This window comes from Elephantulus edwardii, unplaced genomic scaffold, assembly GCF_000299155.1.
Source record: "Elephantulus edwardii isolate Elephantulus edwardi_28Jun2011 unplaced genomic scaffold, EleEdw1.0 scaffold00025, whole genome shotgun sequence".
Lineage (NCBI taxonomy): Eukaryota > Metazoa > Chordata > Mammalia > Macroscelidea > Macroscelididae > Elephantulus > Elephantulus edwardii.
In genome coordinates, this window is record NW_006399775.1 from 7,150,546 (window position 1) to 7,164,497 (window position 13,952).

Below are 13,952 nucleotides of genomic sequence, written 5' to 3' on the forward strand. Positions count from 1 at the left end.
AGCGCAGGAGGGGAAGACCCTCTATGAGGTGGATTGATTCAGTGACTGGGATAATTGGGATGGGAGTGTCAGCGACAGTGCGATTGGCACAGGACATAGCGGAGTTTAGGGCTGTTGTACATAGGGTCGCTATGAGGCAGGCGACTCGACGGCACATAACAACAACAACAACTGAATGTGTTAATATTATTTTTTTTAAGTTCATGCTTTTTATAACATATCGTTGTTAGATGCTTTTAGTGCTACTGTAACAAATCCCCACGAACTGGGTCCGAAGGTAAATTTATTATCAACATTATAGAGGCAAAGAATCTGAAACCAAGGTACTGGCTGACTGCATCCCTCAAAAAGTTGTAGTGGGGAATATGTTTCTTACCTCTTTCACCCCATAGTGGCTGTAGACATTCTTTGACTTGTAGACAAATCACTCGTCTGTTGGTCTTCATGTTCATATTACCTTGTACTGTACATTACCTATGTCTGTTTTGAAATTTATTCTGCTCTGGCTTATAGGGATGTCAGCACCAAATTTGGGGCTGGGATAAATCTGTCAGGATCTTTAACTTAGTAATTTACTCTGCCATATAATCTACTATTAATTATTTTATTATCCAAGGTAACATACGTTGGTCTGAGTGAATAGGAAATGGACAAATCTTTTGGATCACCATTTAGTCCACTCTAATCTAATACCGCCTTCTTAACCTCAAGGTTAAATTGTTGTTGTTGTTATGTGCCATCGAGTCGCCTGTGACTCATAGGCACCCTATGTGTAACAGCCCTAAATCCTGCTCTATTCTGTGCAAATCTCACTGTCTCTGACACACCTACCCTACTGAACCAATCCATCTCATCGAGGGTCTTCCTTTCCTGTGCTGTCCCTCTGCCTTCCCAAGCATGACTTCCCTCTCCAAGGACTGGTCCTTCCTTGCAACATGTCCAAAGTATGTTAGATGAAGCTTCAGAATCCTTGCCTCCAAGTAACAGTCTGTCTTCTCCCTCTCCAGGACAAATTAGTTCATTTTCTTAGCTGTCCGTGATATATTCAATACTCGTCTCCAAAACCACAGCGCAAATGCATCAATTCTCCTTCTACCATCCCTAGTCATTATGAAGCTCTCTGATGCACAGCAAGTGATTACAAAGACCATAACATGTAGGGAGCTCTGGTGGCCTAGTGGCAAGAAGCTGCACTGCAATCCCAGAGGTGCATGGTTCAAATCCACCAGATGCTCTCTGCTGAAGGAGGGGCAATCTCCTCCTGTACCTGTCAGATCTGATTTGATGGCACACACACACAAATTAATAATAAAAAAAATTTTAAAAAAAGACCATAACATGTATCAGGCACACTTTAGTCTCCAGACTGATATCGTTGTTTTTTAGCACTTTAGAGAAGTGTCTAATCCCAGACTTTACCCCCACAATACATCTTTTTAATTTGCTGACATTTTCTAATTTTATCGTTTTAATTCTGGATTCCTAGATAAAAAGATGAACTCATGAAATATTTGACATTTACTGTATAAATCAATTTAATATATCCATATACATATGTTTGTTTATATTCTATTATCTCTCTAAATATAATAAAATAATAGATACTTGGAAAAAGGAGTGGCAATCACTTCCTAAACAACATACCTTTGGAAACTCTATAAACTTTGATAAATAACGATAGATCTAGAAAGACTTCAGACTTTTTGTTCATAGGGTTGCTATGAGCCACGTTCGACTTGATGGCAATCAATAACAACATCAGTGCCATAAACAGGGTCAATAGTTGCCTAGTAGTAAGAAGCTGTGCTGATATCCTGAATGCTTAAGGTTCAAGTCCACCAGCAACTCCGGAAGTAGCATGCACATTCTTTTACCATGCAATTAACAGCCTCTGAAAACCCGCTGAAGGGTCAGCTATGGGTTGGTTTCAATTTGATGGAAAAAAAAAATGTTAATTTTTTTTTTTACTTTTATTAAAAGGTGGTATTATCTTGATTATGACAGCATTTTAGTAATGTTTAATTATCACAGAGGAGGAAGCAAAGACCAAAATTGGATGGTCAGAAGAGACTCTGAATATTGCACGAGAGTTCCAAGAAGCCAAAGCAGAGGGAAGAATTCAAAATATTAAAGAGCTGAACAGATTTCAAAAGGCAGTGCGGGAAGACAAAGCAAAACATTACAATGAAAAGTGCAAGGAGCTGGAGTCAGAAAATGAAAAGGGCCACACTCGTTCAACATTTCTTAAGCTCAAAGAACTTAAGAACAAATACAAACCTCGAGTTGCTATACTTAAGGATGCTTAGGACAGAATAGGAAATGATCAAGGAAGAATTATAAGAAGATGGAAAGAGTATAGAGTCATTGTACAGAAAGGAATTGTCAGACACGAAAAAATTTCATGAAACAACATATGAGCAAGATCTCATGGTGATCTAGGAAGACATTCAAGATGCTTGGAAGGTACTGGAAAAAAATAAGGCCCCAGGATTTGATGGTATACCAATTATTGTATTTCAACTAACAGATGCTGCCCTAAATATACTCACCAAGTTGTGTCAAGAAATCTAGAGGACAACCGCTTTGCCAACAGACTGGAAGAGATCAATATTTGTCCCTATCCCAAAGAAAGGTGATCCAATAGAATGTGGAAATTATTGAACAATATCACTGATATCACATGCAAGCAAGATTCTGCTGAAGATTATCCAAAAACTACTGGAATAGCGCATCAACAGAAAACTGCCAGAAGTGCAGGCTGGGTTTAGAAGGAGCTGTGGTACCAGGGATATTGTAGCTAAAGTTGGATGGATCTTGACTGAAAGCAAGGAGTATCAGAGGAATGCCATATGTGTTTAATTGATTATTAAAAGGTGTTTGACTGTGTGGATCACAACAAACTATGGTTGACTATGAGAAGAATGGGAATCCCAGAACATTTGATCATGCTAATGTGAAACCTTTACTTGGACCAGGAATCAGTCGTCAGAACAGAGCAAGGAAACACTGCATGGTTCAAAATTGGAAAAGGTGTATGCTAGGGCTGTATCCTGTCTCCATACGTTTTCAATCTGTATGCAGAACATATTATTCAAGAGGCTAGGCTCTATGAAGAGAAGTGTGGCATCAGGATTGGAGGAAGAATCATCAACCATCTGCATTATGCAGATGACAAAACCCTGCTTGCTGAAACTGAGGAGGACCTAAAGCACTTGCTGTGGAAGGTCAGAGACTGCAGTTTTCAGTATGGATTGAGACTCAATATCAAGAAAAGAAAGATTCTCTGACTTTTTAAAATGCATATGTTTTTGTACTTTTGGTAGTCCAAGGAATGTTCAGCACTCTTCACCACCACAATTCAAAAGTCATCTTTCTAAGTTATGTATTAATTTTCAAAATCATTGCTCTGAGTGCTGCATAATATTTTTTTGAGTGAATGTACCACAATTTTCAATCCAATCCATTGTGACTGAACATTTGGATTGTTTCCATGTTCTTGCAATTGTGAATAACACTGCTATGAACATTGGTGTCCAAATCTCCATTTATGTCTCTGTTCTAATTTCCTTGGGATATATTCCTAGCAGTGAAATAATAGCAGAGTCATATGAAGTTTCTATGTCCAGCTTTTTGAGGAGAAATTGGACAGAGCTATGCTAAATGAACTAAGTCTCAAGGGCAAATACTGCATAAGATCATTATTGTAAAAATAAATGGGTAACTAGTAAATCATGTAGAGGGGGTCCAAAGAGGAAAGGAGTGGGAGCAGAGGCATGAAAATGGTTAGGGAGAATTCATGGCATTGCACAATTTGGTGGGTAAAGGGAGGGGATAAAGGAAATGGGAAGATCTGATGGGGATCTGAAAAGGCTAAGTAATGGTGGGCTTAGTTGAATGGTGATAGGTTTTTCAAGAATGGAAGTGATAGGACAAAGCACAATATAAATGAATGATAGTATGAAATACAGTATATGTAAATCTTATATGAACATCATTTTATTTATGCATGTATTTATTTATTTATTATATTTTTTAAAAAGTAGTCTTTCCATAGTTCTTTTTTCAAGATAGCCAGTCATATAACATACTGGCACAGAAGGTCTAAGTTGTACATCAGAAATTAGAGAATAACACACAAAAAGTCCTATTTTTGTTCAGTTTCTCACCATAGATGCCAAAGGGCATCATTACTAGTATGTTCTATTCACTGCAACAGTTGGTGTATTTGGATTTGAACCATTCAACTTCTGTTTAGCAGTCTGATCCCTTCACACACTATCATAATATCATGACAATTAACACTAAGATCTAACATTTTTTTAGCATTTAATATTATGTAATTTTTATTACTTAGTTTCAAATTTACTGATCTTTTACAATGCTTAATCTGTGCTTATATCTTACACAATATATGATGCACAGCCACTTCCATTTTGCTCTTCCTAATGCTACTTGTTTTTCTGTTTGTTTTGGTTTTGCTTTAGGTCCTGAAGAATATTTTATGTTGATTTGCATATAAAATTCATACACATTGTGATTCACACATTTCTTCATTCACATTGTATTTCATATAATCTTTCCCATATATTGCATCTTGTAAAACCAGTTCCCATTGAAAAATTTTCTATTCTAATACAGGTGTTGAACTAAGCCTGTATAATTGAACTATCATCTATTAGGATATTCCCTTAATTCCCTCTTTCTACCAACCAAACTCTACAAATTCATGGTCTTCTACCTTCCCGCTCCCAGCCTCTCTGCACTCTCCCCTTCCCACTTGGACTTCTATACACATCTTACTAGTTATCTTTTTCTTTTCTTTTTACAATAATTGTCTTATTAATATTTGTCCCTATGAGACTGAGTTAGTTCACTCAGCATAATGTTCTCCAGTCTCTCTGCTGTTCTATAGTATTATTCAAAATCATTGCCTATGAGTGCTTCATAGTATTCTATTGTGTGAATGTAGCACAATTTATCCATCCATTCATTGTTCATGGACATTCAGTTGGCCAACAGACACATACAGAAATGCAGATAATCACTGGTAATAAAAGATGAAAATCAAAACCACAACGAGATACCATCTTACCCCAATAGCAGTGGAAAAGTTTAAGAGGACAGCAAGCAATAAATATTGGAGAGGATGAGGAGCAACTAGAACTCTCATGCAATGTTGGTGGGTTTGTAAAATGGTACAACCATTCTGGAAGGCAGTTTGGCATTTCCTCAAAAAGCTGAACATAAAACTTCCATAGTACCCAGCTATTAATTACACTGCTAGGAATATATAAGCAGAGACACAAAAAAAGATTCATACGCCAATGTCAATAGCAGCATTATTCACAATCACAATAACATCAAGTTCGTTTTTTAATAATTTATGATGTTATAGTTGTTGCTATGTGCTATTGAGTAGACTGATACTCATAGCAATAGCTGGTCCAAAATGTATGCATTTTAATTCCAGCATCTTTGTCATTTCTGAGTCTGATTTTTTTATTGAGGTGGGTGTTCTTATTTGATTGGTTTTGCTTCTATGTCATTTTTCTACTTTTTCAGAATACATTGACATTTCTATGGCATAATGGATATTGTGAAGCTGATTTCACTGAGACAATTGGATTATATTTTATTCCAGCAAGACTCATGAATTTTGTTCAGGCTCACAGTCAAGTCATTTGTGGATAGTAACGTTCTTTCAAGCATTGCTTCTGAGTTTTTAAAGGATGGTTCTAGCCACCAATCACTGCCTGTGGGGGCTTTAATGTTGCTATGATGCTGAAGAGTTTTCCGTAAAACTTCAAACTAAAATAGACTATAAAAGCCTTACAGTCTGCTTCCAAAAATCTGTTAATGCAAGTCCTGGAGATCACAATGGTTCAATTGACAGCCAACCATGACAACAGCATAGGACCAAGTAGATTTTTTATTCTCTTGTGCATAGAGTTGATGTGAGTCAGGGCTTGACATTATAGCACCTAACAAAAACAATTTATTGCCTTCTCTGTAATTGTTGTTGTATATATATTGTTGTTGTTGTTTCTCTATAATACTTCTGAAAATATTATACAATATCCTGTGTGTTGTGACCTACCTTTTCTTATGGAAAAAGAAATCATCTCAACCCTGTGTGAGCTTTCAGAATTTTTGCTTCTAGTTTTCTGATGACTCTATCACCGTTCTTTTGAATTTTCACCCAACACACACTCTGAGCAGTACTTAGTCACAGACTCAAGAGGCCATCTCTGTATAACTCTGAAGATTGCTGTCCATGCCAGCCTCTCATACATATCACTTTATATATTATTCAAAACTCAATCTCTGCACTTTCAACTGTATCTCTTCAACTTCACAATACTGTTGGTTTTTGTATTTTCTTTGCTTTACCTTTGCCTGTGCTTTTACATTTTTTTCCTCTGATCGGCAGCCTGGAAGCTTGCTCCAGGATATAAACTATTATATTAAGAGAGTCCACCTATGTATTTCCTTTCAGGAATTACAGTACCAGGATGACTATTTCTAATATCTTAAAACATTTGTTTTAGTCTGTCTAATGTTCTTTCTGTTCTTTTTTTCTTTTTTAAGGCAAAAGGCAATTCCAATGATAGTGTTTTCTGCATAGGCATAAGCAAATTAAAGAGTTGGGTTGCAACCCAAAGGCACTTGTTTAGAATCCACCAGCTGTTCTGCTGGAAAAGGTTGATGGATCTCCTTTACAATGTACTTCCTCTGAAAACCCACTGGATAGTAAGTGAGGAGTCAGTTCCGACTTGACAGAAAATAACAGGAAATTGGATGTATAAAGTTTCTAGGTGTCATATATAGTTAATACTCCCCTAATAGTCATTTGAACCCACACAGAGGCACTCCACAGAGAGAACTGTCTGTCTGCTTTTAAAATGTCATACCCTTGAAAACTTTACGGAGCAGATCTATTTTATTCTACACATATAGCATTACCATGAGTCAGAGTCAATTGAAAAACTAGTAACAATAACATTGACAATGTTTTGTCTTGTTTAGAAGAGAAATATCACACTCAATAACTCTGGGCTAAATGTATTTCAAAATGGTACTTGGAAGTTGATGAAGATGAAACAAAAGAATATGAAAGCACATTAAGAATAGATTTGTCCTTTAATATTGGTTATTTAGTAAGTAAGTAGTTGTAAGTGATAAATAACCCAAACTCTGAAAAAAGACATTTAAGAAAAAATGTATTATTTATTGTCATGACAAAATTCTATTTGCTAAATCCATTACATTAAAAAGCACTAGAATTTGTTTCTACATTTTAAGCAAATTCCCTGACTTAGCTAACTTTGTTGTTGTTAAGTGCTGTTGAATTAAGTATGACACACAGAGACCCCATGCTCAACAGATCTGCACTGTGACCTATTTTGTACCATCCTCAACATCTCTGACACACTTGAGCCCATAGCTGCAGCTACTGAGTAATCTATCCAATTGAGAGCCTTCTTTTTCTCTTTTTCTTTTTTGCCAACCCACTATCTTTCCAAACACGATGTCTCTCTCATTGCAATATTTCCAGCATATTTGAGACAAGGCTTTGTAATGTTTGCTTTCAAGAAGCATGCTGGCTGCACCTTCTCTGAGACATATCTATTTGTTCTTTTGGCAGTCTATAGGGCAGTCAGTACTCTACACCAGAGCTCAAAGCTATCAATTCTTCTTTAGTAGTTATTGTCCATTTCTCAGATGCCTAACAAGTCACTGAAAAGACCATGGCCTTGAAGAGGTGCACCATAATCCTCAAGCTAACATCATTGGTATTCAATAATTTTGAGAGGTCCTGACTGCAGACTTTCACATTATATCTCCTGATCTCCCACTGCTGGTATCAAGGGAATTCATTGTGGACTCAAGTAAGATGAAGTCATTGATAGTCTTTAATCTTTTTTCCACATATCATGATCTTGTCCAAGTAGTGAGAATTTAACATAGAGCAATCTAAATCAAAATGTCTTCACTTTAAAAAAGTACAGATCAACAAGGGGAGTAGATAAAACAACACATAAGCACTTCCTACAGTATGATAGATCTAATTTTAGATGGACCTTGGTTGGAAGCAGAGTACCAGAGGAATGTCTATCTGTATTTTATTGATTATGCAAAGGTATTTGACTGTGTGGATCACAACAAACTGTGGCTGACTCTGAGAAGAGTGGGAATCCCAGAGCACTTGATTGTGTTTATGCAAAACCTATACTTGGACAAGGAGGCATTCTTCAGAACAGAGAAAGGAAACACTGCAGGGTTCAAAGTTGGGAAGGCTTTAAGCTAGAGATATGTCCTATATCCCACAACTTTTTGTTCTATCTACAGAACATATCAGCTGGGAGGATGGTTTCTATGAGGAAGAATGTGGTATCGGGATTAGAGGAAGACTCATCAAAAACCTGCACTAAGAAGATGACACAACCTTGTTTGCTGAAACTGAGAAGGACCTGAAGAACTTGTTGCAGAAGGTCAAGGACTGTAACCTTAAATATGCATTGAAGTTCAAGATCAAGAAAACAAAGATTGTCACCACTGGGCCAATCAGCAGCATCATGAGAGATGGTGAGAGATTGAGAATATTATCAGCTTCAGTTTGCTTGGCTCTACAATCAACATTCTTGGTACCCAGCACCCAGGAAATCAAAAGATGAATTACAATGGGAAAGTCTGCTGTCAGGAATTTTGTCAGAGTACTGAAGAGCAATGATATCAGTCTGGAGACTAAGGTTCACCCGATCCAGGCCATGATCTTCACAATTACTTGTTATGCATCAAAGAGCTGGTCAATGACTAAGAATTACAGAAGAAAAATTGATCCTTTTGAGCTGTGGTGCAGGAGAGGAGTATTGACTATACCATGGATGAACAGAACAAACAGGTTCATCCTAGAGAGGGTGAAACAAGTTTGCTCCTTGGAGGCAAGGATTCTGAAGCTTCATCTGACATACTTTGGGCATGTTGCAAAGAAGGACCAGTTTTTGGAGAGGGACATCATGCTTGGAAGGGTGGAGGGACAGCACAAGAGAGGAAGACCCTTGATGAGATCGATTAATTCAGTGACTAAAGTAATGAGGGTAGGTGTGTCAGAGACAATAAGTGTGAGTCAGGATAGAGCAGGGTTCAGATCTTTTCTGCATAAATTCACTATGAGTCTCAAGCGACTCCATGGCACATGAGAACAACAGTCTGATATGGAGCTAAAAATACCATATTTTCCCATGTAACTGATATATCACAAACTCTTATTCTCAAGGCAAAAGTGGACATAGGCTGGGAAAGAAGGGAAACTATGTAGTTCTGATGTAAAGTTCCAATAACATTTTAATAAATCTAATAAAACCCCCTTCTGTTGTATGAACAAAGAATAAAAGATAAGTATCTCAAATCATTGCAGCAGTCCAAGGTAGTGCTGGAACAGAGAAAAGATTCCTAAAATACTAGGAATGTTCTTTTTAAAACATATGTTAATTTTGTTGTTGTGTGTGGAAATGATTGAACAGTATTATTGATATCACATGCAAGCAAGATTCTGCTAAAGATTATCCAAAAACGACTTGAACAGAATGTCAACAGAGAACTGCCTGAAGTGCAGGCTGGATTTAGAGGAGGCTGTGGCACTAGAGAAATTATTGTGAATGTTAGATGGATCTTGGCTGGAAACAGAGAGTACCAGAGGAATGTCTATCTATGTTTCAAAGACTAAGCAAAAGCATTTAACTGTGGACCACAATAAACTGTGGATGACTCTGAGAAAAATGGGAAACCCAGAACACTTGATTGTACTTATGTGAAACTTTTTTAACTAGACTAAGAAGCAGTCATCCGAACAGAGCAAGGAAACACTGCATGGTTCAAAACTGGGATGGATGTGTCAGGGATGTGTCCTGTCTCCATATCTTCTCAATCATATGTGGAACAGATTATCTAGAAGGCTGGGCTCTATGAAGAGAAGTGTGGCATCAAGATGGTTGGAGGTAGACTCACCAACAGTCTGCGTTATGCAGATGACACAACCCTGCTTGCTGAAACTGAGGAGGACCTAAAGCACTTGTGGACCAGGCAGCTATCTTCATGCTTTCTAGGCACAGCCTGGTGAGCTCACTGAGGGCTGTATCTGTTAGTTGGAATATGTAAAGTGGTATTCCATCAATTGTGGGGTCTTATTTTTTTTTTCAAAGGCCTTGAACTTAATCCTTCATTAGCATTGGTTCTTGGTCATATGTTACTTCCTGAAATAATTCTGTCTCAGCCTCTTTTTTTTTCTCCAATTATAAACTTTTGTTAATTTAAAATGACAATTATAAGCCAAATATTTATTAATATAAGTAACTTTTTTGTGTATGTTTCACACTTTCCTTCATTGACATTGTGTTTCATTCAGTCATTCCCTACATTGTATTTTATAAAATCAATCATGATCAAACTATGCTCACCATAACCTGGCTTTTTGATACAATGGTTGTTTATTTCTTCCATATTCTTTTGGTGCTTGCAAATAATTAAATATTTTTTATTTGGAAATTGAGGTTTGTCGTTGCTCATCAGTTCTTTCAGCTTAGAAGCACTGAGTGAGGGGATCATTGTGGACACTGCAGGCTGAGCAGCTGGTGGTCACTGTATGGTGGCACGGAGTGTAATGGGATGAACAAGATCCTGCCTGGCCTCTACATCTGGCAACTTTAAAGATGCCGGGGAAGCAGAGCAACTGAGTAAGAATAACGTGACTCGCATCCTGTCAGTCCATGACAGGGCCGAAACTATGCTGGAGGGTGTTAAATACCTGTGCATTCCAGGGGCAGATTCACTTTCTCCAAACCTGTAAGGACATTTTAAGGAAAGCATTAAGTTCATCCACGAGTGCCAGCTGAAAGGCGAGGGCTGTCTGGTGCACGACCTGGCTGGTGTCTCGAGGAGTGTGACCCTGGTGGCTGCATACATCATGATCACCACTTTCTTAGGCTGGGAAGACACCCTACACATGGTGCGTGCTTGTCAGTCCTACACCACCCCAATCAATCTTGGCTTCCAGAGACAGTTCCAGGAGTTCGAGAAGCATGAAGTCCACTATTATCGGCAGTGGCTGAAGGAGGAGTTTGGAAAGAGCCCTCTGCAGGATGCTGAAGAAGACAAAACCATCCTGGCCATTCCTGTAATTCTGAAATATTTGGACTTCCTCAGACGAGTGTAATGTGCCTATTGAAGTTGTTGAGATATAGAAAAAATACCTTATAGGCTCAATTGGCCAAAGAGCTAAGAGTTCGTCTTAAGACCTCAGATTGTCAGTGTGCTTGTTTCCCATTTTAGATCGAGTGCATATATAATACTGATGTCAGATGTTGACAGCTAACTCTGAACACCTTTAACAACAGAAGCATGTCTCATTTTTATCTTAAAATAAAGATGAGACTGTCTGTCTAGACTCCTTCTGATGACAACTCTTTAGATGACTGTTATGACTTGGCAAGCCTGTCCTGAGCAGGCTGTCACGGGGCTCCATGGGCTGTGCACATGCTCTTCAGCACTGATATGTGTGGGTGTGTCTTCTACAGAGGAAGTTTCCAAGAGCTCCCTTTTCCTATAAATAAAAGCCAATTGGCTACACCTAAAATAAAAGGGCGGAAAAGAAACAATGAGCGAGTACTTATCTCTTTTTTTTTTTTAAATTTTTTTGAGTCCAGCTCTTTGCACATTTCATTATATTTTATCTTCTTTAACTGCCCCTTGAAATCTTCTGTTCAACTAATTAACTAATTTCTTCTAGCATTTCTCTCCTTTGTTTTGTCTTCTCATCATTCTAGTGCAATTTTTAGAGCCTCTTTCAGCATCTATTTCAGTATTTTCTTTCTCCCTTGCCTTTGCAATGACCTTTTTTTTTTTAAGGAAAAAAAATATTAATTCTAAGGAACATTCACAGAGCTTTTGGACTTCCATTCACTCATTGTTGTACTTTTCCCCCTGCCAACCCCTCTGCCCAGTTTGCTCTTCTCTTTGAAAAGTAAAAGAAAAATTCCTTCATTGGTATATAATCCCCCTCTGTACCCCCACCCCCAGTACACTTTACTATGCAATCTTCATCCCGGACCCTTATGATAACCATAATGCCCTATCATATATCACTTTTAAACTGTTCTCTCCCTTATGTGCAATGACCTTTTACCTTTTGTTTCTTGTTTGTTATGTAATGTTTTCTGCTTATAAGTATTTTATGCCTCTAGTTAGATTTACGCCCAAGTATTTCCTCTTGTAATCAGCTATTGTGATTGATACTGTTTTTCTTAGCTCCATTTCTAGATTCTCCTTGTCAGTGTAGAGAAATCTAATTGATTTTTGTACATTATGTTTGTACCCTGCTACTTTGCTGAATTGATCAACTATATCTAATAGTTTCCTTGTTGAATCTTTAGGATTTTCTAAATATACTATCATGTCATCTGCATGTAGAGATAGTTTTACCTCCTCTTTGCCAATTTGGGTACTGCTTCAAACCTATTCTTGAGAGAATTTTGAAATACAGGTGATACTGAAAACAACAGAATATAAATACAGTCACTTGAAGTACCAAAATAGTGAAAATCAACTATTCTATTTAGAGTTGGTTTGTTTTATGCTTTAACACTATGGAAAAAAAACCCAAACAAACCAAAATATAATTGTCATACACACCAAGGCAATGGTTATTTGGGGCCATGAGTTATGACTGGATAAGGACATGTGAAGGACTTTTATAGTGCTAAATTTTTTTCATCTTTATTTGTGAGATATTCAATACACACACATATATTTCATGGCAAAGATGGGGTGATATTATGGTTAGATAATCTTCTGTTTTGTTAAGGTAAATATTTCTCAAGTACATAGAAAACACATACTTAATGCTTCTGATTGTTGGATCCTGGTGTTCAGTATGACACAAATTTAAAACTTGATTCTGAGTAATATATATGTGTCTTTGACAATATAGTTCTGCCATATTTCTTCTACTATACAGTGGTTAAACACTTCAGTGTTAACTAAAAGCTCATCAGTAGAAACCCAAAGATTCTTCTTTATAAAAAGATGTAGCAGTCAGCTACATGTAGCACACAGATTAAATACGGTGGTATAGTTCTACCATATTCAACAGGGTCACCGTGAGCCAGAGACAATCCTACGGCAGTGAAGTTAGGGCTGTTGGGGTGTTTTAATTTTCTTGTTATTATGTATCATTGAGTTACTTGCAACTCATAATTACCCTATGTACTATAGCTCTGAACTCTGCACTATCCTGAGCCAGTCTCACTGATTTCAACACACTTAACCCTTACTCCCAGTTACTGTGTCAATCCTTCTTATTTCGAGTCTTCCTCTCCTTCTGTGTCCCTCCACCCTTCCAAGCATGATGTCTTCCTCCAAAGATTGGTCTGTCCTTGCCATGTGCCCAAAGAATGTGAAACAAAGCTTCAGAATCCTTGTCTCCATGGAGAAACTTGGTTTCATGCTCTCTAATACATACTTGTTTGTTCTCCTAATGGTCCATGATAAGTTCAATATCCAGAACCACAACCCAAAGGCATCTATTCTTCTTATATAATCCTTAGTCATTGTTCAGCTCTCTGATGCATAGCAAAGAATTGCAAATACCAGCGCCTGAATCAGGCACACTTCAGACTCTAGATTGGTATCTTTACTCTTTAGCATTTTGGAAAGGTCTGTGACATCAGACTTCCCCAATGCATTTTTTTTTAAATTTTCTGACAATTGGTCTAGAGTGCTGATTGAGGAACTGAGCAAACTGAAATTGTAAATAACTTAAACCTCTTCTCCCTCCATCTGTCATGGTGCTGCCAATTGGCCCAGTGATAAGAATCTTTGTCTTCAAAGATGTTGAGCTTCAATCCATACTAAAGACTATAGTCCTAGACTTTATGCAGCAAAGGCTTCAAGTCCTC

The 13,952-nt window shown here is 37.6% G+C and overlaps 1 pseudogene; it reads left to right on the plus strand.

Annotated features, from left to right (window-relative positions):
- Window positions 1-11,212, plus strand: part of LOC102851065 — a 95,725-nt pseudogene extending 84,513 nt beyond the window's left edge.
- The last annotated feature ends 2,740 nt before the right edge of the window (window positions 11,213-13,952 follow it).